The sequence below is a fragment of the Saimiri boliviensis genome, chromosome 3 (assembly GCF_048565385.1).
Source record: "Saimiri boliviensis isolate mSaiBol1 chromosome 3, mSaiBol1.pri, whole genome shotgun sequence".
Lineage (NCBI taxonomy): Eukaryota > Metazoa > Chordata > Mammalia > Primates > Cebidae > Saimiri > Saimiri boliviensis.
In genome coordinates this window covers 39,907,649-39,932,353 of record NC_133451.1, presented here as the reverse complement: position 1 = coordinate 39,932,353, position 24,705 = coordinate 39,907,649, and the positions used below count along the sequence as shown (strand labels likewise).

Genomic DNA, 24,705 nt, shown 5'->3' with positions numbered 1-24,705 from the left:
ACTGTGAGGCCTGCGCAGGGGGAGCAGGGGCAGAACCAAGCGAGGGGGAAACGGCCGATCGCGGCCAGATGGGTACAAACCCCCCCGTGCGCAGCGCGTAGTGGCACGACCGGGCCCCCAAACCTCGCAGTCTCTCTCGCCGGTGAGATAATCTGGTGGTTGTGGAGACGGGATTTGTTGGTGGGTGTTCCTTGAGTGTATGGAGCAGTCCTTTTGACGGAGTCTTTAATTTGGGGCGAAGTTTCTGGAAACCCAGCCTTTCTACCATCCCAATAACTCTAAAGCTCGGGTTTCTGAAGCATTTAAGAAAAAGCACAAATTCAACAGGTATATATTTAATATGAATGTAAATGTATGATCCCCCCCCAAAAAAAATAGCAGTTTTGCATTTAACCTTAGACAATTTCTCTTTCCTGTTAAATCAAACCGATACCGAGGTTCTTTTTTAAGTGACTGCCTAGAATAAAACAGAATCTGGTAGATAACAGCTATTGCAGTAGGAATGCTGATGTAATGTGACTCCCGGGGAAGACATGGTTGGTCCTGGGAAAGAAGTAGAAAGCTGGGGGATGTGAGGGTAAGGCAAGACACAGAGAAAGAAGGCAGGCGGTCGGAGACTTTAGAAAACAGATCCAGGGAAAAGATGGGTGTGCTTTTGAGCGAGAGACTGTAAAAGGAAAAGCATTTTTAAAAGAAAGGGAAGCTTTGAAAAATAAAATTTCTGAGTTCACCGCAGAATACTCCCAATGAAGAAGAAAAGAAATGGCAACCAAAGAAACCGCTGTTCTCTAGTGATCTCAGGTTGGGGTTTTCCCACCAACACATTCAAAAGATGGAGAGAGAAAGCATGTGCTGAAGAAGGAATTCTAAAAGGGACCAAAATATGTAAGAATTGTGTCAGGAAAGCTAAGTTGCAGAGTAAAGTGGGCTTGCAGGAATACTTGGGTAGTGAAGGAAGCAAGATGGTTGAGTTTTTGTTTTGTTTTGGTTTGGTTTTTTTGAGACGAAACCTCACTCTGTCACCCAAGCTGGAGTGCAGTGGCGCGATCTCGGCTCACTGCAACCTCCGAAAAGTTGAGTATTAAAAAAACAAAACAAACAAACAAAAAAACCTCCGAACGAAATAATGATGATGGTGAAAGAACAGACCTTCCACTCAGGAAATTGAGGTTAACAGATGATAGAGGAAAGGGAGGGAATCAACATTTTTTGAGTTATTGTTTCTGGGGATCCTTTGCATGTGCTGTCTCATTTAAACCTTATAGGAGCCCATGAAGAAATCCATATTAGTGCAGTTCTACAGATCAGAATCCCAGGCTTAGAGAAGTTAATTTGCTTAAGATCATAATTGAAAAGTAAAATTGAGAAGTAAACCCTGCTAAACTGGGCTGTAAGGGTGCATCCTTTATCTAAGATTCCAAAACATTCTATTTTCTTTCCATTTTGCCATTAGCAAATACCCTTCACACGTAAAATGAGAGAGAGAAAAACATTAGTAAGAAGAGCTTAATGGGTGAACCTAGTGGTATGTGAATTTTCCCTCAATAAGGTTGTTAAAGAAAAAAAGAGGTGAAGGTCAAGACAGGTGAATAGGTTATATTGAACGAGTTCTTGCCTTTAGACAAAGACAAATTACATTTCCAACTTACTTCATTTATTCATTCACTCAACAAATATTGATTAAGAACCTACTATGTACTGGGTGCAGAGCTTGAAAAGTTTGGAATCAGGGATACAAAGGTGAACAGGATAAACATGGAAATTTCCCTCATGCAGTTTTTATCAATCATAAGAGTTGTATAAAAGGGAGCAGAGATCAGGAGCACCTAACCTCCTGATGGAGGGGATCAAGGAGGCGTCCTGAAGGAAGTGACATTTAAGCTAAGGGCTGATGGGCAAGCAGAAGTTAGCAGTTATAAGTGATTGCCAAAATAACTAATAAAAGCAGTCATGAAATCAGTATCAGAAATATTTGTTGAAGGCACTAATTCATTCTAGTTCATTCACTTAACATATCTATCTACCTACCTACGGCTTACCGTGTGCCAGGAAGCATCAGAGCAGTGAATAAAACAACCCCCTACTTACAAAGAGATGCAGAGACTGGATATGAACAAACCTGAGCCTGATCTTTAAAAAAAAAAAAAAAAAAAAAAAAAGTAGGAGGTAATTGGGAATGTACTGCCAAATTGCAGGCCAGAAGAGTTTATATCAGTTGTCAGCCAAATGTTAGGACTCATGATGTTTTACTTTTAGAAGCAATAAGATAGATACATTTAGAACAAGTTATGCCAGCCAGAACTTATCTTCTTTTCTTTGGGAGTTACTAACTGGATGGACAGGTAGAAAGAACACTGTCATTGTATTTCTTATGCTGCCAGGGTTGGCATTGGTTGATGCCACAGTTGAGGTGGTTTTATAGCTTATTTAATTGTTTCTACCTTAAAAAAAAGTGATAGTAGATGGAGTTACCTCAACCTGTAGCCACGTGACAATGGTTTTAACCTTGTCTGGTGCCATTTTATTACAGCAGAGAAAAAGAGAGTTCACACATACAAGTAAGAATAAGCAATCTAAGTGGCAGAATTGTTAGCCAGGTGTGGTGGTGTGTACCTGTAGTCCCAGCTACTTGAGAGGCCGAAGTGGGAGGATTGCTTGAACCCAGGAGTTTGAGGCTACAGCGAGTAGTGATGGCATGACTGCACTCCAGCCTGGGCAATAGAGTGAGACTCCATCTCTTAAAATTAATCAATTAATTAATAATAAATGGCAGAATTTGGAGATTAAAAATAAATTTAAAATAAAATAATGAAATTTAATAGGGAATTAAGTGATGATTACACAACCCTTTAAATATACTAAATAATTTCAAATGGTTTCATGTATCACAATAAAGCTATTAAAAATAAACAGGAATATGTGTAAACTATATTATAGTACAGCTGTCAGTTATCGTAATATAGTTAATGTTTATATTAACTTTTTTCTTGACATGATTGCAAAAGTATGATATAATGTGGAAAAATATCAAGTGAAAACGAAGTTACAATAGTTTGATTATAACCATTTAAAAAGAAATACACAGAGATCAGAAGGAAAAACATTTTTTAAAAAATCATTTAAAGATACATTAATGTTAGACCTGGCTTTGTGAGCAGTACGTGAGAAAAAGATTCAAATATTTCAGGTGTCATAATTTGACTACAAAGTTAGTGCAACCTTCATTTACACCAGGAGTGAGAGATTCAATTTCATTTTAATCATAGTAGGTTCCTGAGTCCAGCGGGGGTGAAAATGCTGTGATTAATTAGTGATATCTGCCGTAAGTATAGGAAAGGGAAGTAGTAAGGATAACCAGATATTTGCTAATCTTTGGCTAGATTAATATAGTATTCAAAATCTAATCTGCACTCTTGACCACTGTACTATATTATACCAGGGGTCCCCAAGCCTCATGGAATTGACCAGACTATAACCAGATTATGATGCCCAGCCTGGCATATAATGAACATTCAATAAATACTTTTCAACTGAAAATTCTAACCATCACGCTTAGACATATTAGACAGTTTACATAGAGCAAGCGCCAAAATAATGAATAAAGGTGGTTGAAGAAATTGAGAAGACAGTATATGATGTGGAGAAGAGAAAGGGTTTGTGTGTGTGTTTGGGGGACAGGGAGGGGAGTTACATGATACTAATGCTCAAAAATACAAAGGGAGACTGGGCATAGTGGCTCATTCCTGTAATCTCAGCACTTTGGGAGGCTGAGGCAGGTGGATCACAAGGTTAGGCATTTGAGACCAACCTGACCAACATGGTGAAACCCTGTCTCTACTAAAAATACAAAATTTAGCCAAACGTGGTGGCGCATCTATAATCCCAGCTACTCAGGAGGCTGAGGCAGGAGAATCTCTTGAACCCAGGAGGCAGAGGTTGCAGTGAGCTGAGATTGTGCCAGTGCACTCCAGCCTGGGCAACAGAGCAAGACTCTGTCTCAAAAAAAGAAAAAATACTAAGAGGGAGAGAGTAATCTTTATGATTATTTAAGGATACAGGACAGACAGGTAGAAGTCATAGGAAAATACTCATTTATATAAGAAAGCGCTTAATAATTGGAGTGGCTCAACATTTATGTAAATTCTTCACATGTAATGGTGAGCATGCTTTTAACAGCATAATCATAGCTAACACTTACTGATTGCTTATGGGTTCCAGGCACTACTTCTATGTGTTTTGTATATATATTCATTCTTTTAATCAACATAACAACCTATCAGGTAGTTAACTATTATTATTCTCATTTAGAAATGAGGATCAGAGAGGTTAAGTTCTTTGCCTATGGCTATTTAAATCATGAGAACTGAAATTTGACCACAGACAATCTGCACTCTTGACCACTGTACTATATTATAACAGGGGTCCCCAAGCCTCCAGCTAAGGACTGGTACAGTTCTGTGACCCATTAGGAACTGGGTGGACAGCAAGAGGTGAGCAGGCCAGGCACGGTGGCTCACACCTGTAATCCCAGCATTTTGGGAGGCTGAGGCAGGCGATCACCAGGTCAGGAGATCGAGACCATCCTGGCCAACATGGTGAAACCTTTGTCTCTACTAAAATACAAAAATTAGCCAGGCATGGTGGTGCGCACCTGTAGTCCCAGCTACTTAGGAGGCTGAGGCAGGAGAAACTCTTGAACCCAGGAGGAGAGGAGGTTGTGATGAACTGAGATTACACCATTCCACTCCAGCCTGGTGACAGAGTGAGACTCCATCTCAAAAAAAAAAAAAAAAAAAGTGACTGGTGAATGAGCAAGCATTACTACCTAGCTCTGCCTCCTGTCAGATCAGCAGCAGTATTAGATTCTCACAGGAGCATAACCCCTGTTAGGAACTGCACATGTGAGGGATCTAGGTTGTGCACTTCTTAACAGAATCTAATACCCAATGGTCTGAGGTGGAATAGTTTGATCCTGAAACCATTCCCACCCCGAAGTCCATGGAAGAATTGTCTTCCATGAAACTGGTCCATGGGGCCAAAAAGGCTGGGGACTGCTGTATTATACTATGTCTACAAAGGGCAGAATACCAACTAAAACTGACTGAAAGCACAGGGATGTTAATTGCCTTTCTTCACTAAATGACTGGAGGTTGGTGGTTCTGGGGTTGTTTCCATGTGTCAACATAAATAGCAGAGAAAGGCTGAAAGTGGTATTTATTCGGGAATAGGGCGTTGCAATGCCATAGTAAACTGTTTATTCAAGAGATACAAAAAGACAAAGGTTTTTAAGGACAAGTGAGGAGTATTACAATTGTTTTGAGATAATTATCCTTGGCTACAAGGATCAATAACAAGGGTGATACCAGTCTGAAGTTGGGCAGGCAGTTTCTGGGCACATGTCCTTGCAGCAGTATTTTTTATGTAAGATTGTGATGGCCTTTGTACAAAGTTGTGGTTTTTGCAGTCTTTTGTGATAGTTTTTGTTATCAGGCATTTATGCATGAGAATCATTCTCTTCCTGGCTTTTCCCAGCTCTATTTGTCAGAGGATTTCTGTGGTTTGTTTCTTGTTTTTTGTTTTTGTTTTTCCAAAACAGGGTTTTGTTCATTTTGCCCAGGCTTGAGTTCACTGGTGCAATCTTGGCTCACTGCAACCTCCGCCTCCCAGGTTCAAGTGATTCTCCTGCCTCAGCCTCCGAAGTAGCTGGAATTACAGGCATGTGCCACCATGCCCAGCTAATTTTGTATTTTTAGTAGAGATAGGGTTTCACTATGTTGATCAGGCTGGTCTCAAACTCCTGACCTCAAGTGATCCACCCACCTCAGCCTCCCAAAGTGCTAGGACTACAGGCATGAGCCATAGCACCCGTTGTTTTTGTTTTGAGACAGAGTCTTGCTGTGCTGCCTAGGCTAGAGTGCAGTGGCAGAATCACGACAGCCTTGAACTCTGGGCTCAAGCTATCCTCCTGTGTCAGCGCCCTGAGTAGCTGGGACTGCAGGTGTGCACCACCACACCTGGCTAAGTTTTTTTGTTTTTTGTTTTTACACAAGTGACCCCATTTTGATTCTGACAAATCTCACACATGGCTCAATGATCTTATCAAGAATTTAGTGTTTTTCCATCTTCCCAGTCCACTGTCTTTATGTTCTTGTTGAAAGTGTTATCCATAATGGTTGTAAGGTGCCTACAGAAGTTCTGAGAATCAAATCCTCACACAAGGTCCAAAGGCAAGAAGGAAAATGATACTCTTTTACGTGCTGTTTCTCAAGTCTGATGTTTTTGCAGAAGCACCACCCTCCTGAAGAATTCCTTTTAGGTACCATTAGCCTAAATTTAATCACATGTTCATACACTAGTCAAAAGAGAGGCTGAGAAAGTAAATATGTAGCATTTTTAGACTCCAAGGAGTAAGGTGGGCTTTGCCACCAAGAAATAGGGTAGCTGCTTGACAGGCAGCTACCAGTGTCTGCTACATCATGCCTGGAACTTTTCAAAGACTTGATGAATATCTGTTAATGATGTAGTAGAAAGAACTGCTGCTGGAGGGAGAAAGGCAGGAAGCTTGAAATCTGTATGATTGCTTAAGAATACAGGACAAACAGATAGAAATCAGAGGAAAATATTAGTTTGTATAAGAAAGGATGCTGGGAGCAGTGGCTCACGACTGTAGTCCCAGCACTTTGGGAGGCTAAGGCAGGTGGATCACCTGAGGTCAGGAGTTCGAGACCAGCCTGGCCAACATGATGATATCCCATCTCTACTCAAAATATAAAAATTAACCAAGCATGGTGGCGGGTGCCTGTAATCCCAGCTATTTGGGAGGCTGAGGCAGGAGAATTGCTTGAACCTGAGAAGCAGAGGCTGTGGTGAGCTGAGATCCCGCCACTGTACTCCAGCCTGGGCAACAGAGTGAGACTCTGTCAAAGAAAGAGAGAAACAGAGAGAGAGAGAGAGAGAGAGAGAGAGAGAGAGAGAGAAAGAGAGAGAGAGAGAGAGAATGAACTTAAAATTACTGTGCTGATCAAGCTGGGGTAGAGTTGAGGGCTGAAAAAGGACATAGAAGAATGCTATAGACACCTCTGTTCTTGCCTAGAGTCCAGCATTTTTTGGGTGGATACATACTCCAAGATCCTTTTTTGCTTTAATATTCTATGATTTTCCTCAGTGAGTAATTTTTTTTTTTTTAAACAGAGTCTTGCTCTGTCGCCCAGGCTGGAGTGCAATGGCACATTCTCCACTCACTGCAACCTACATCTCCCTGGTTCAAGCAATTCTCCAGTCTCAGCCTCCCAAGTAGCTGGAACTATATGCGTGTGCCACTACACCTGGCTAATTTTTCTGTTTTTAGTAGAGACAGGGGTTTCACCATATTGGTCAGGCTGGTCTTGAACTTCTGACCTCAGGTGATTCACCCATCTTGGCCTCCCAAAGCACTGGGATTACAGGAGTGAGCCACCACACTCGGCCAAGTAATTTATTTTCACTGATACTGAGATACCAACGAAGTACTGAGGAGAATACGGTTCTGTGTGTCTTCAAAAGAAAAAGAAGTAAAGATGCAATTTGGTGTGATGGTAAACATTATAGATGATTATTTAGAGGACCTTGATTTCAGTTTTCCTGACTCTGCCTCTAAAGAATGGTCTGACCTTTGTGTCCCAGTTTCCTTGTTTAGAATCAGAAGCATTTAGATTCCACTGGGTATGTATGTAGGTGGAGAAACAAAATCATTGGATAGATATGTTGATTTTTCTTTTTCTTGTTTTCTTTCTTTCTTTCTTTTTTCTTTTATTCTTTTTCTTTTCTTTCTTTCTTTTCTTTTTTCTTTTTTTTTTGAGACAGAGCCCCACTCTAATGCCCAGGCTGGAGTGCTGTGGCATGATCCCAGCTCACTGCAACCTCCAACTCCTGGGTTCAAGTGATTCTCCTGCCTCAGCCTCCTGAATAGCTGCGATTATAGGCGCTCGCCACCATGCCCAACTAATTTTTGTATTTTGAGTAGGGGTTGCACCATGTTAGCCAGACTGGTCTCTAACTCCTGACCTCAAGTTATCCACCTGCCTCGACCTGCCAAAGTGCTGGGATTACAGGTGTGAGCCACCGTGCCCGGCCTGAATACATTGTTCTTTCTAAAAAAGAGATGCTGTTTCTGATTCACCAGCAATATAATTTTTTATCATAAGCATTATTTTTCTAACAACAATAATGAAGATTTGGGATGGACCCTTTAAAAACTACCTTCTAATGATTCTGATGTCTAATAGACACTCACTTTATGTAGCTGAATCTGACAGTGCATAAGGATGTAGTTTGAGGCTGAGAAGTAATAGACAAATTTTCTGCTCTATCAAACATTTGATGGATTTCTATTCAAATGTATTATCTTCTCAGGTAATTGCAACAGTTTTTAATAGCTTATTGAAGTACATTTGACATACCATAAAGTTCACTCATTGTCAGTGTACAATTCAATGCTTTCTAGTAGAGTTACGCACTTGTACAACCATCACCGCAATCCAGTTCTAAAACATCTCCGTTACCCACAAAAGCTCCCTTTTGCCCTTTGCAGTTAGTTTCCTCTCCCAGCCCAGCCAACTACTGATGTTTTCTTGTCTTTATAGATTTGCCTGTCCTGGACATTCACATACATGGAATCATGCAATACTTAGTCTTTCATGTCTGGCTTCTTTTACTTAGCACACTTTTGAGATTCCTTCATGGAATCTTCCTGATTCTAGCATGTATCAGAGGTCAATTTCTCTTTATTGTTGGATGGTACTCCATTGCACAGATGTATCACATTTTGTTGTCCATTCAGTGGTTGATGGGTATTTGAGTTGCTTCTAGTTTTTAGCTACTATGAATAACACTACTATGAAGGTTTGTGTATGTCTACATGTGGACAAATGTTTTCATTTCTTTTAGGTAGATACCTAGAAGTGGAAATGTTGGGTTGAATGGTAACTCTGTATTTAACCTTTTAAGACATTTTCAAACTGTTTTCCAAAACAATTGTATTATTTGACATTCTCACTTGCAATGTATGAAAGTTGCAGTTTCTCCACGTTTGCCACGTGTGCTGTTGTCAGTCTTTTTGACTAGAGCCTTTATGGTGGGTATGTGGTGGCATCACTGCCGTTTTAATTTGCATTTCCCTGATGATGAATGATATTGAGCATCTTTTCATGGTGTTTGTTAGCCATGCAAGTATCCTTCTTGGTGAAATGTCTATTCAAATTTTTTGCCCATTTTTAATGAGTTTTTCATCTTATTAATGTACTATAATAATGTATATAATAGTATATATATAATGTATATAATGTATATAATAATACATATAATAATACATTCTTTATGTATTCTGAATACTAGATCCTTATCAGATATTTGATTTACAGATACTATCTCCTGTCCTGTGACTTTACATTTTTACAAAGTGCTTTTTAGTAGGTTTTTGTTTTAATTTTTAGAGACAGGATCTCACTATTTTGCCCAGGCTGGCCTGAGGAGGCAGAGGTGCTAGGATTGCTGGAGTTTAAGAGTTCAAGGCCACTCTGGGCAAAATATCGGTGCATGACTATTGACTCTTGGTGCATGCCACCACCCCCAGCTGAACTTAGTGTTTTTTGAAGAACAAAAGTTTTTAATTTTGATAAAGTCCCATTTATCAGTTTTTCCTTTATGGGTAATCTAAAATCTTTGCCTAATCCAAGGTTACAAAGATTTTCTTCAATTTTTTTCTTCAAGAAGTTTTACTGTTTTAGCTCTTACATTTAGGTCTGTGATACATTTTGAGTTAATTTTTGTGTATGAAGTAGAATAAGGTAAGGGTTTAAAAAAAATTTTTTTTTTTTTGTATATGTGTATCTAATTGTCTAGCATCTTTTGCTAAAAAAGGCTACACTTTGTTCACTCATTTGCCTTGGCATCTTTGTCAAATATCTTTTGACTATAAATGTAATGATTTATTTTTGGACTCTTAACTCTGTTCCACAGAGCAATTTGTCTGTCTTGATTACTGCCTGTCTTGATTAATAAGATTTTATAGTAAGTTGTGAAATCAGGTAATGCAAGTTCTTCAACTTTGTTTTTCTTTTTAAAGTTGTTTTGACTATTCTAGGTCCTTTGCATTTTTATATACATTTTAGGATCAGCAGATAGGTTTGTTAATTTCAACACCCCACCCCCCAAAAAAAGCCTTTTGGGGTTTTAATAGAGATTCAGTTGAATTTTTTTTTTTTTTTGAGACAGAGTCTCGCTCTATCGCCAGGCTGGAGTGCAGTGGCTCAATCCCAGCTCACTGCAACTTCCGTTTTCCAGTTTTAAGCAACTCTCCTGCTTCAGCCTCCCAAGAAGGTGGGATTACAGGCATGCACCACCACGCTTGGCTAATTTTTTGTACTTTTAGTAGAGACAGGGTTTCACCATGTTGGCCGGGATGGGAATCTATATATTACTTTGGGTAGAATTGCCATCTTAACAATACTGAGTATCCCTGGTTGTGAACATGGAGTGTCCTCCATTTATTTAGATCTTTAAAAAATCCTTTCAGTAATATTTTGTAGTTTTCAGTATCCAAGCCTTATACTTCTTTTGTTAAAATTTTTTTAGGTATTTTATTCTTTTTGATGTCATTGTGAATAAAATTGTTTTCTTAATTTCAATATCAGATTGCTCATAGCCAGTATGTAGAAATACAATTGATTTTTATATGTCTGCAACATAGCTAAACTCTTATTTTAGTTCTAGTCATTTCGTTGTTGGTTCTAGAGGATTTTCTACATAAAGGATCACTTCAACATGTAGCTGCTGTCTCTTCTCAGTTTGGGTTTTAAAATTTTTTTTATTTGCCTGTCTCCCTAAGAATGAGCCTGTGTCTTGTAGCTGAGTGATCAGCCAGTGACTGGTGAGAGATTATGCTCAAACACCTTGAGCCTGTAAGGTTTCCATGCCAGCCTTGCTGAGGATTTGTGTTTGGTTTTGGTTTTGGGAGTGCATTCCAAGTTTGGGAAGTTTTCGAGTCTGTCCTCATTTTTGCTCTCTCTTAGGCTTTCTTGGATCTCTACTGCATGTGTGTAGGCACCCAGACATCCAAGGATGAGAGCTTAGTGTCTGAGTCTTCAATGGAGCTTCCTCACCTGGGACTGCAGCCTCAGGCTAGGAGAGCTGAAGGCTTTTCTTATTCACCGCTGAGCATAGATTTCCTGCCTTTCACTCCAAATCAAGTCATCACTTTGTCTGCTGCTGGCTTTCAAGGCCAGATCCACCCTGGTAAAACTACTGTGCTGACCAAACGGGGGGCTGGGGGTGAGAGGGATCCCTAGGAACAAACATAAAAGAATGCCACAGATAACTGCCATTCTTGCCCAAAGCCCAGCATTTTTTGGGTGGATATGTGCTTTTCAATTTGTCTTTGCTTTTAGTTGGTTTCCAGAATCCTAAAATGATACTTTTTGACAATTTTGTCCAGTTTTATAATTATTTTGGGGAGAGATGATTTGTCAGTTTCCTTACTCTGCCATAGCTAGAAGTCCAGTAACATTTATTGTACACATTCTATATGCCAGGCACTGGTAATTCCAATAACAACCCTATGGGGATCGTAATGTTATGCTCTCCATTTTACAGATGAGAAAACTGAGGCTTAGCAAGATGAAGTACCGTGCTTAAGGTCACCAGGATTCAAACCCCAGAAGCCTGACTGCAGAGCTAGTTTCCTTGGCTAGTGTATCACATCTCCGGCACTCCTGTCTTTGGCCTGGTATTGAGTGATTGATTATCCTCTCTAACAGTTGTTCTTTTTCTTAGACCATTTAGATTGACTTTGCCCCCATTTTTGTGACTCAGCACAAAATGTCAGGCTTTAGATTTTTCACTGAAATGGAAATATCAGTCCTAATTCTTTGTCACCTAAACAGGTAGCAGTTTATGATACTTAACAAAGAGTTTGAAATACAATATTCATGGTTAGCATGACAATCCCATGTGTCCAGTTGACTGGACCAATCTCCATATTCCGGAGTAGAGCCAGAGCAGAAAGCGGGGGCAAGCGTTCCCATAGTTAGAGAACCAAAGCCTCTAGTCTGTCAAGACTGGTGAGATCTAACCTCTCAAGACTGAGTTCTTTGTTTAGTTCACTGTTCTATAGGATTTTAAATGAGATTGCTATTCAAAATGTCCACTGTCCCTCCTCCTGAGCTAGTGCATTGAAGATGATAGAGTTCTCTCTAACCACTAGCAACTGAAATAGGGACAGAGAATCTTACCAAAGCTGACCATGTGCAATGTTAAAAAACAAAAAGATGCCTGGGTGTAGTGGCTCATGCCTGTAATCCCACTGCTTTGGGAAGCCGAGGCAGGAGGACCACTTGAGGCCGGGAGTTCAAGACCAGCCTGGACAACATAGCAGGACCTTTGTCTCTACGAGAAATAATTAAAATTAGCTGGGTGTGGTACGTGCACCTGTAATCACAGCTACAGGCACAATTGGGGAGGCTGAGGTGGAAGGATCACTTGAGCCCACTGAGGTCACAGTGAGTTGTGATGGCACCACTGTACTCCAGCTTGGATGACAGGACAGGACACTGTCTAAAACCTTTTTTTAAAAAAGAACTTCTGGTTGATTCTTTCTTACTTTGGCCTTGAACACAAATGAGAAAATTAACAAACGGTGTTAAAAAGAAGGAAACAAGGCCAGGCCCAGTGGTTCACATTTGTACTCCCAGCATTTTGGGAGGCCTAGGCAGGCGGATCACCTGAGGTCAGGAGTTTGAGAACAGACTAGCCAATATGGTGAAGCCCTTTCTCTACTGAAAAAAAAAATAAAGTACAGAAGTTAGTCAGGAATGGTGGCACTTGCCTATAATCCCAGCTACTTGGGAGGGTGAGGCAAAAGAATTCCTTGAACCTGGGAGGTGGAGGTTGCAGTGAGCCAAGACTGTACCACAGCCTGGGCAACAGAGAGAGAGAGAGAGAGACTGTCTTTAAAAAAAATAAAAATGCCGGGCGCGGTGGCTCAAGCCTGTAATCCCAGCACTTTGGGAGGCCGAGGCGGGTGGATCACGAGGTCGAGAGATCGAGACCATCCTGGTCAACATGGTGAAACCCCGTCTCTACTAAAAATACAAAAAATTAGCTGGGCATGGTGGCACGTGCCTGTAATCCCAGCTACTCAGGAGGCTGAGGCAGGAGAATTGCCTGAACCCGGGGGGTGGAGGTTGCAGTGAGCTGAGATCGCGCCATTGCACTCCAGCCTGGGTAACAAGAGTGAAAACTCAGTCTCAAAAAAAATAAATAAATAAAATTAAAAATAAAAATAAGGCCAGGCGCGGTGGCTCATGCCTATAATCCCAGCACTTTGGGAGGCCGAGACGGGTGGATCACGAGGTCAAGAGATCGACCATCCTGGTCAACATGGTGAAACCCCGTCTCTACTAAAAATACAAAAATTAGCTGGGCATGGTGGTGCGTGCCTGTAATCCCAGCTACTCGGGAGGCTGAGGCAGGAGAATTGCCTGAACTCAGGAGGCGGAGGTTGCGGTGAGCCGAGATCGCGCCATTGCACTCCAGCCTGGGTAACAAGAGCGAAACTCCATCTCAAAAAACAAAAACAAAAACAAAAACAAAAACAAAGAAAATAAAATAAAAATAAGAAAATAAAAACAAAATTCATGAGGGAAGCAAAAGAGCTATCCCCAGTCCAGTTTGGCTAACAAAGCCCCTGCCTAGTGATAACTGGCCAGGCAAAGAAATGTGGGAAAGTAGAGAAGAAGAAGAGTAAGATTAGGGGAGTATCAAAACCCTGCTCTCCAGCTTTTACTTGCAAGCTCCTTTGCCTTGAAACAAGGTAGTTAATGTCTGTAGTTAATGTCTCAGAGTATTTCATTCAAGTGCCTTTCCAGTGTGCCTTCTTATATTTCAGAGGCTAGAGAGTTAAAAACTGTATTTTCCAGACTCTCTTCCAGCAAAACTTCCTGATATAAATTCATTTTCATCACTTGTGTGTAATCGTATGAGATTCGAAAGGGTGACATGAAATAGAGACCATCTTTTTGCCTTTTTGGCTATTTTCTGGGGGCAAGCATGGTCATGGAATTACAGGGTTTCCCTAAAGCAGCATTCATTCCAGTGTCTTTCCCTCAGCCTCCTGGAGGGAATCATGTACCATGAGAGGGTGGACTCCATGTATAGTGCCCATTCACAAACTTTATAGATTTGGGGAACCATTGCGGGAGTGACAATAGCAGTGGCAGATTCTGGATCCCTGGATTGCAGCTGCAGCAGCATGCTCCTGAATTCAACAGGGCCAGTGGTGATCCCAGAGGTCAGTTCTACAGTGTTAGGGGAGTCGCGCCTCAAGGGCCAGCCCCAAGTTTCATCCTCCAGCATTTCCAGTGGTTTTGTCGATACCCAATGCCCTATATTAAATCCCCATCTGCTTAAAATATCTGGAGCAGTTTTGGACTCCTGTATTGATGTGCTGCGTGCATACTAGTGTGGTACATGACATGATTCTAGGTGAATCACAAATGGGTAATAATATTGTTTCATTTTAATACCTATTATAAAAGTTGCATATTTATATGCACATTTATAGGCATATTTATATGTCTGATTATATAATCAGAACATCACGTTTGTGATTTCACAGATGTTAAATCTTTGGCTAAGTCTAAAATATCCTAAGTAGGCCAGGTGTGGTGGCTCACACCTGTAATCCCACCACTTTGGGAGGCTGAGGCGGGCAGATCATTTGAGGTCAGGAGTTCAAGACCAGCCTGGCCAACATGGTGAAACCGCATCTCTACTGAAAATACAAAAATTAACTGAACATCATGGCGGGCACCTGTAATCCCAGCTACTTGGGAGGCTGAGGCAGGAGAATCTCAAACCTGGAAGGCAGAGGTTGCAGTGAGCCAAGATTGCAGCACAGCACTCCAGCCTGGGTGACAGAGTGAGGCTCCATCTCAAAACAAATAAATAAAAATCTTAAGTAAATAATATTCTTTAATAATGTGGATATGGCGAAAATCATAGAAGTCATTCCAAATCCTGAAGACAGAATAACTCTACTCTAATGATAAGAATCTTGGTAAGTTGAAGGAGTGAACAACAGAGTGTATTTATAAAAGCAGGATTCAAGCTTAGTGTTCCCCAAATATTTTATGACATCAGTAAGTGTTTCTGTCTGACATCTTAAGTGACTCACGGAAAGAGTATTTGCTTTTTTGGGTTACACAAAGGGCATTGAACAAGTTATGCCCACTGAATTCTCTTGTCAACCTCTGATATCTGTATTTCTACCTTGTTTTGCAGAAAGGAAAACTGAGGCCTCATTTAACTTGCTAAGTCACACAGCTAAGTGTTCAAGTCAGAGTCTGAACGCAGCTTCATTGGATTTCAAAGTCTATGCACCTTCAGTTCTCTTATTTGCCTTCCATCTAAGGCCCAGCCCTACAGCCTTAGTCACTACCACTAGAAATACAAGTTAATCTCCCCCTCAGAGAAGAAAGAACTGAAATGATTTCTGTAATGTCCAGGGCCACAGCAGGTCACCCAAATCTCTCCTAAGCATGGCTCACCTTGAGGTTCAAGAATCTAGTTTGAATTTATAATAAGCATGACATTAATTATTAACAAGTACTTCCTCTACATTTTAAAACTTGCTTGGCAATTCCTTTATCAATAATGTTTCCCCAGAAGCAAGGTTCTGACATCCAGACATTTTAAAGTTAAAAATAGCACAATAAAAATGATACATAACGCGAAGAAATTACTGCACTTAGTTCCCATGGTAAAGTCAATTTTCCTCCTGTTTCCTTTTTTTTTTTTTTTTTTTTTTTTTTAAGATGGGGTTTCACCATGATGGCCAGGCTGGTCTTGAACTCCTGACCTCAGGTGATCCACCCACCTCGGCCTCCCAAAGTGCTAGGATTACAGGCGTGAGACACCACACCAGGCCCCCTCCTATTTCCTATAGGCAGTTCATAACTGGATAGTCACAAGAATATGTGGGAGAAGAAAAAGATAAACATGAGAGAAGGCAGTGCATGTTCTCATTAAATTTCACCTTACTACATATACTCATGTAGTCATTCACAAATATATTTTGAGCACCTACTACGTGTTACCCACTATGCTAGGCTTACCCGGGTTGGGAGTGGGAATGTCAAATGACAGACATAAGACATAGGCCATGTTTTCTAGATTTTTTTAAATGTCTTCAATTTTAAGATAAATCATCCATTTGAAAGCTGCTTTTGTGAGGGAATCAAGAGACAGGCTGGAAGACCCAGTGCATTTAATATGTTTCTCTTTTCAAAAGAATTTAAACATAAAAAAATGTGCATCTAAGAAATAAGAAAGCACCACTATATATGTGTGTATATATATATAAATCAAGCTCTTCCCGACCAATGTGTGTTCCGGATAGCTAGCAGTTTGCACTGTCCACAATGAAAGAATGTCTTGTGTTCCTAAGGTACAGAGAAAGGGCTGAGGACATAGGAGAGATGACAAAACTAGTGGTAGATAATGAAAGGTGCACTCAGTACGAGTGAAATACAGATCTCACTCTATTGGTCCTCAGTTACTATTGCTGTGGAGTTGTAAAACTGGATATAAGAGGGCTTTAGCTGGGTGCAGTGGCTCATGCCTCTAATTCCAGCTACTTGGGTGGCTGAGGTGGGAGGATTTTGTGAGCCCCGGAGTTCAAGACCAGCATGGGCAACAAAGTGAGACCCCATCTCAAAACTTAAAGGCTAGGCCTGGTGGCTCACACCTATAATCCTAGCACTTTGGGAGGCTGAGGTGAGTAGATCACCTGAGGTCAGGAGTTCAAGACCAGCCTGGCCAACATGGCAATACCCCATCTCTACTAAAAAATATAAAATTTAGCTGTACATGCACACCTGTAGTCCCAGCTACTTGGGAGGCCAGGATGGGAGAACTGCTTGAGCCCAAGAGACAAAGGTTGCAGTGAACTAAGATCACACCACTGTACTCCAGCCTGGGTGACAGAGTAGGACTCCGTCTCAAAAAAATACTACTCATCCATAAATCTACCACCATAAGAAATTTACAGGTTAATTTCTCCGTATGTTCCTTCTAGTACGTGACCATTTGTGTAGAAAACTTCTACTACATCTGCTTCTTAATGCCAGAAGCAGATATCCAGCTTGTTTCTTTTCTTTTTCTTTCTTTCTTTTTTTTTGTCCTCAGACAGAGTCTAGCTCTGTTGTTCAGGGTAAAGTACAGTGGTGTGATTTCAGCTCACTGCAACACCCATCTACCGGGTTCAAGTGTTTCTTGTGCCTCAGTCTTCTGAGTAACTGGGATTACAGATGTGCACTACCATGCCCAGCTAATTTTTGTATTCTCAGTAGAAACAGGGTTTCACCATGTTGGCCAGGCTGGTCTCGAGCTTCTGGCCTCATGTAATTCGACTGCATCGGCCTTCCAAAATGTTGGGATTACAGGCGTCACCCACTACTCCTGGATCAGCTTGTTTCTTTTTATTAGCTACCAAATTTTCACGAGCTGCCCCTACTGCTTGAAAACTGCCAATGTCTAACTGGCCAGAACTGAGCTTCACACTTATATGGAAAGGGTAATCCAATCCCTCAAGGAGAATGGCAAGTACATTGTTTTTCAAGAAGGAAAAATTAAAAGAAATCCACATTGTATCTCAAAAAGGAAAAGTTCAAAAACCATATTGTATCTCAAAAGTGAAAAATAAAAAGAAATTAATGGTTAAACATAAGCAGTGAAACTGCAGAATACCAAGAACAAAGAGAAGATTTAAAAATCATTGATAAAGGAAACAAATGAAAATGACATCAGTCTCCTCCACAGCAACCAGAGAGGCCAGAAGATGGTAGACTAGTATCTCCAAAATGTTAAGAGAAAATAACTGTTACCCTTGAATTTCCTGTCCAGCAAACTGTCTTTCAAAACCAAAGTGAAAATTTATATATAACTAGGAACTGCATTTGCAACCAAGAGACCCAAACAAAAGAAAAGTCTAAAGGATGTTACTAGAGAAGAAAATTATCCAGTAGATGGTCTGAGAAAAAAATAAAGGATTAAAATGAATTCAGGTGGGGCATGATGGCATGTGCCTGTAGTCCCAGCTACTTAGGAGGCTGAGCTGGGAGGATCACTTGAGGCCAGGAGTTTGAGGCTGCAGTGCGCCAGATCATGCCTGTGAATAGCCACTGCACTCGAGCCTGGGTAACATAGTGGGGCCCCTTTCTCTAGAACAAACAAAACGAAAACCAATAGTCAGTGGAAGCACACACGTAAATGCAAATAAATATTATTTATGTATAATAATAATATCTAACTTATTGGATTAATAAAAGGATAGTGTTAGAATACTGTTCTGCATAGTATGTTGGAAGGAAGTATAATGAGAATAAAATATTCAAAAGTCTCTTTTATTGTTCTGGCAAAGGTTAAGAAATTATTTACCTTTAGACTTAAGTAAAATAGTCATGGTAACATTTCAAGGAAATTGAGAAAAGTAAAAGTATATAAATTCAAACAATGAGAGATAAATAGAATAAGGGGAAAAAAAGCAAACACCACAAAAGACAAGAGAAAAGCAGCACAGAAAATTCAAGATAAATGAAACAGAAAGGTAAGATACATTATTTGGGCAAAAAGACCAAATAAAGTATACTAAATATAAATGGACTAAACTTAGATTTTAAAATCAAATTGTATTTTTAAAATCTAGATATGTGCCATTATTTTTTTAGACAGAGTCTTGCTCTGTCACTGAGGCTTGAGCACCACTGTGTGATCATGGCTCACTGCAGCCTCAACCTCCTGGGCTCAAGTGAACATTCTGCCTCAGCCTGCTGAATAGGTGGGACTATACCATACACCACCACACTTGGCTAATTAATTTTTGTAGATATAGGGTCTTGCTATCTTGCCCAGGCTGGTGATATGTGCTATTTTTAAGAGACATGCCTCAACCGTAACAATATGGCAAGATTGAAAGTAAAGATGGAGGGAAAGCTTTCCAAGAAAAAGATCAACCAAAGAAACCTAGTATAGTTATATTAATATCAGCATAATACATTGTTAAGCAAAAAGCATTATTAGAGATAGAGGGCATCATTATGGTTACATTTTTAATTTACCAAGAAGATATAACAATTCTACAATTGTATGCTTCTAATAAAGTACCCTCAAATGTATGAAGCGAAAACTGATAGGACCACAGGAGAAAGCTACCCGCCCCACACCAGGCTTAGGGCAGAGCCAGAGCATTACAGCCTCTGAGGGGAGTTGCTGTCAAGGTCTCAGGCCCCTGGCCAGTCATGCTTTTTAACATGTTTGAATTTGGAGCCCTGGAACCTTATTTTCTAGGTCTCCTTATCTGAGGCCTTGGGCAGAGGTCTTCAGGTACCTTGGCCAAGGCCTCCTTATGGGGAGAGAAGGGAAAACCTTAAAGACACTTACTTGTACCCACCGTGACTCCATACATTTCTACTTCTAGCTTTTCTCCCTTGCCTTCACCTTGACCCCAGGGTCCATAAATCTACTGGAGTCTTTTGTTGGGGTCACCCTCAAATGTGAGATAATCCCTACAGCTGTATTGTCCCACCTGACCCTCTACTGGTGTGCCATTCTGTGGGGAAGATAGAATGGAGGAGTTGGTGCTTTCTTCAGTTTCGCCTCTTGCTTGTACCATTGCAGAAATTTACTAAACTTTCATGTTTGGTTTGCTACTTTAATTGGTTACTCTGACACTTGGCAGCTCAGCTCTTTCCCAGCTCAACTAACAATAGAAGACCAACATATAGAAAATTTAAACATTTTTTTAAATGGAACGCAATAATTAACAATCTTAATCTAATGGGCATACGTAAAACGCTGCACCCAACAATTTTAAAATCTGTATTCTTCTCAACCATAGAGAATTTACAAACATTAAGTGCCTAGTTATGAAGCATGACTTAAAAATTTTAAAGAATCAGTTTATTCAGACCATGTTTTCTAATTGCAGTGCAATTAATTTAATACCAGTAGTAAAATGATAAATGAGACTTATAAAATTAACTTTGGAAATTAAAATTCACACTATTTAGTAAATCATGAGTCAAAGTAGAAGTCATAATTAAAATTGGAAAATCTTTAGAACTGAACATTAATAAAATTTAAATGTCAGTGTTTATGAGATGCAGTGCTATTGTATTTATGGGAAATTTATACCATTAAAAAGAAGAAATGAGGTCAGACCCAATGGCTCATGCCTGTAATCCCATCATTTTGGGAGGTGGAGGTGGGAGCATCAATTGAGGCCAAAATTCAAGACCAGCCTGAGCAATGTAGTGAGGCCTCATCTCTACAAAAATGAAAATAAAAATTAGCTGAGTGTGGCAGCGCATGCTTGTAGCCCTCCCTATTAGGAGGATTGAGGCAGGAGGATGGCTTGAGCCCAGGAGTTTGAGGTTGCAATGAGTAATGATCGCTACACTGCACTCCAGGCTGGGCCACAGAGTAGATAGAACCCTGTTACAAAACACACACACACAAAGAAGTGTAGAAAATTTTGAGCCAAGCATCCAACTTAAGAAGTTACAGAAAGAACACCAACATAAAGTCAAGGCAAGTAGAAAAGGGTAGATAATTATGAACAGAAATAGATGAGAGAGTAAAATACAACAGAGATAATCAATAAACGAAAGTTTTTTTAAAACAATCAAATAGACAATCATCTAGCAGAATATATGGGAAAAAAATACATTATACACAAATAGACAATATTAAGGATATAAAATGGGAACATAATCACATATACTTTATAGATTTAAAAGACAATAAGAAATACTATGAGCAATTTTTTGCCAATAAATTTGAACCTAGAGAAAAATTTCAAATACTTAGAAAAAAATAGAAAGCATGCACTGTGAAAGAAAATAAAGTAGCAATAAAAAATCTTTCATGAAAAAATACTGAGATTTAGATGTTTTTATGACAATCTTACCAAAGATTCAAAGAAAGGACCATCCTATTCTTACATAAATGATTCCCCAGAAGATAAAAGAGGGAATGCTGGGTGACATTAAAAAAATGGCAGAAAAAGGATCTCCAAAAATTCACCACTTTATAAAAGGAACCAAAAGCAGTGGAGGACTCATCTGAGAGGCTTTTATTAGTACTGGCTGAAAGATGGCCTATTGCTGAAAGCCTCTTCTATGGGGGCTTACAACGAAAAGCTGAGCAATGAAATGTCTATAGGCTGGAGTGCAGTGGCATGATCTTAGCTCACTGAACCCTCTGCCTCCTAGGTTCAAGCGATTCTCCTGCCTCAGCCTCCCTAGTAGCTGGGACTACAGGTGTGCACCACCATGCCCAGTTAATTTTTTTTTTTTTTTTTTTAGTAGAGACGAGGTTTCACCATGTTGGCCAGGCTGGTCTCGAATTCTTGACCTCAGGTGATCAACCCGCATGGGCCTCCCAAAGTGCTGGGATTACAGGTGTGAGCCACCACGCCTGGCTGCAAACCTTTATAAGAAGTAAAGCCCTCCTCTTCAAATTTTTGAACCTTGTGATTCTTCCGTTGAAAACACATATTCTGCGTTCCTGGAAAACCCCTAGACTTTTCTTACTTGTAGACTTACATAGCTGCCTGAACCAACCAAAGGCTGTAACCTGCAGCAACCAATGAGAACCCAGCAAGCATCAACCAATCAGAACTAAGCAAGTTTGCATACATCATTTGCATACGTCGACCAGAGTGGTAGCCTGGGCAAGAACTTTATAAAAGACTAACACTTTCTTTCTTCTCTCTGAACACACCTTCATTGCATATCAAAGCCTGTGTATCTCTGGTTTGCAAACCGTTTGCTAGAATAAAGTCTCTTTCCCTTTTCTACAAAGAAAACACTTTTGAGTGGATTTGTTGATACTTTTATTTTTATAATTTTTATCTCTTCATTAATAACTTCTATTTAGTGAGACTTTGCTCTAATACTTTTTTTTTTTTTTAAAGAAATCATCTCCTTTAGTTCTTGGACCATATTTAAGACTGCTGACTTAAAGTCTTTGTGTACTAGGTCTAACATCTGGAATTCCTCTGGGACAGTTTTTACTCATTACTTCCCCCCATCATGTATGAGCTATATGTTCTTGTTTCTCTTTATGTCTTTTAATTTTTTTTTGCTGAACACTGGACATTTGTTTTTTCCCAGTTTTTGGCTATTATGAATAATGTTGCTATGAACATTCATGTACAAGTTTTTATGTGGACATATGTTTTCATTTCTTTTGGATATATTTCTAGGAGCTGAATTGCTGGATCATATGGTAACTCTATGTTTAACTTTCTGAGGAACTGCCAAACTGTTTTCCAAAGTGCTACACCATTTTACATTTCACTAGCAGTGTGTGCGGGTTCCAATTTCTCCACATTCTCACCAACACGTTATTTTTCTTCTGATTTCAGCCATCCTCATGGGTGTGAAGTGGTACATTGTTGTGGTTTTGATGTATATTTCTGATGGCTAAATATGGTGAGCATCTTTCTTGAGCTCATTGGCCACTTGTGTATCTTCCTAGGAGAAATTTCCATTTATTATAACCTTTTGAATCCGCTCTACTCATAGTGCCCTTGATATAACTACCCTTTGTTTTAAGAGCATGTTTTTGGCCGGGCGCGGTGGCTCAAGCCTGTAATCCCAGCACTTTGGGAGGCCGAGGCGGGTGGATCACAAGGTCAAGAGATCGAGACCATCCTGGTCAACATGGTGAAACCCCGTCTCTACTAAAAATACAAAAAATTAGCTGGGCATGGTGGTGTGTGCCTGTAATCCCAGCTACTCAGGAGGCTGAGGCAGGAGAATTGCCTGAACCCAGGAGGCGGAGGTTGTGGTGAGCCGAGATCGTGCCATTGCACTCCAGCCTGGGTAACAAGAGTGAAACTCTGTCTCAAAAAAAAAAAAAAAAAAAAAAAAAAAAAAAAAAAAAAAGAGCATGTTTTTTATTCTCCTCTTACTTGAATGATAAGCATCATTCTCTCCTATAAACACTTTCTTCACTTGGCTTCCCAAACAGCCTACACTTCTGGATTTCCTTCCTCCTCAATGACATTCCTCTTCTGTCACCTTTACTGCTTCCTCTTAAACTCCAGGATCTAGCCATTAGGGGGCCTCCATGACTCAGTTGTTGAACCTCTTCTGCTGTCTATTTATACTCATGTCCTTGAAGACCTCTTCCAACTCATGGCTTTAAATATCATCTTGATGCTGGAGACACCCACATTTATATCTCCAGCTGGACCTCCCCTGGGATCTCAGGTCCACTGCCTACTCTAGTGATATTTAATACCTAACATCTCCTCAAAATGGAATTCCTCATATTCCCCACCAAAGCTGCCCTTTACAAATTCTTCCCATCTCAGAAAATGTCAGCTTCATCAAACTTCTAATTGCTCAGGCTGAAAACTATAGTGTCATCCCTGAGTCCTCTTTGTCTCACATCCCAAATTCAATCTGTCAGTAAATCCTGGCAATTCTCCCTTCAAATATATCAGGAATTCTTAGCCCTGAGAAAATAATGAGACTGTCATTAAAAATAGTTTGTGGGCCAGGCATGATGGCTCATGTCTGTAATCCAGTACTTTGGGAGGCTGAGGTGGGTGGATCACTTGAGCCTGGGAGTTTGAGACCAGCCTGTGCAACCTTGCAAAACCCCTTATCTACAAAAAATACAAAAATTAGCTAGACATGGTGGTGCATGCCTGTAGTCACAGCTACTTGGGAGGCTGAAGTGGGAGGATTGCTTGAGCCCAGGAGCTCAAGGCTACAGTGAGCTGTGTTCGGGCCACTGCATTCCAGCCTGGATGACAGAGTGAGTCCCTGTCTCAAAAAAAAAAAAAAAAAAAAAATTCGTAACGAGAAAAAAAAGCAAAAAATCATTTGCAGACATCGTATGTAAACCATAGAGTTGGGAAGTAGTATGGAAGTCCTATGTAAAGTGTAATTCCAACAATGTAAAATATGCCTCTAATGAAGATTTTTTAAAAAAATACACAGAAATAATATCCTAAATAAGCTGCAGAAATATTTTCATATTATCCCATATTTTTCTTTGAAAGTATTTTTCAAGCTACAAAACTGCTAAGGAGATTTCAGAGTTCATGGATGTTTATGAAGAATACCATTTTAAATAACCCTGTGACATAAATGAAGCTGAGGCTGCGGGGGAGGGTGGTACGCATTCCTGGAGGCCTACTTGTGCCGTACACTACACTAATTGTTTTGCACATACTATCTCATCGAATTCTCTGACCCTTTTTTTTTTTTTTTTTTTTTTTTTGAGACGGAGTTTCGCTCTTGTTACCCAGGCTGGAGTGCAATGGCGCGATCTCGGCTCACCGCAACTTCCGCCTCCGGGGTTCAAGCAATTCTCCTGCCTCAGCCTCCTGAGTAGCTGGGATTACAGGCACACACCACCATGCCCAGCTAATTTTTTGTATTTTTAGTAGAGATGGGGTTTCACCATGTTGACCAGGATGGTCTCGATCCCTCGACCTCGTAATCCACCCGCCTCGGCCTTCCAAAGTGCTGGGATTACAGGCTTGAGCCACCGCGCCCGGCCTCTCTGACCCTTTTTAAAAAAAGGTGTAATTGACATGTAATAAATATTTTAAATGTTTAATGTATGACTTGATAAGTTTTGACAGATGTA

At 40.2% G+C, this 24,705-nt stretch overlaps 1 long non-coding RNA gene across 1 annotated transcript in view; it reads left to right on the top strand.

The window, feature by feature from the left end:
* The first annotated feature begins 46 nt into the window (after window positions 1–46).
* The window catches only part of LOC120363599 (uncharacterized), a 44,596-nt gene continuing 19,937 nt past the window's right edge, over window positions 47–24,705 (top strand). Inside the window, exon 1 of the long non-coding RNA XR_005579097.2 lies at window positions 47–327. This is a non-coding gene — a long non-coding RNA (uncharacterized LOC120363599). The remainder of the gene's footprint in view (window positions 328–24,705) is intronic.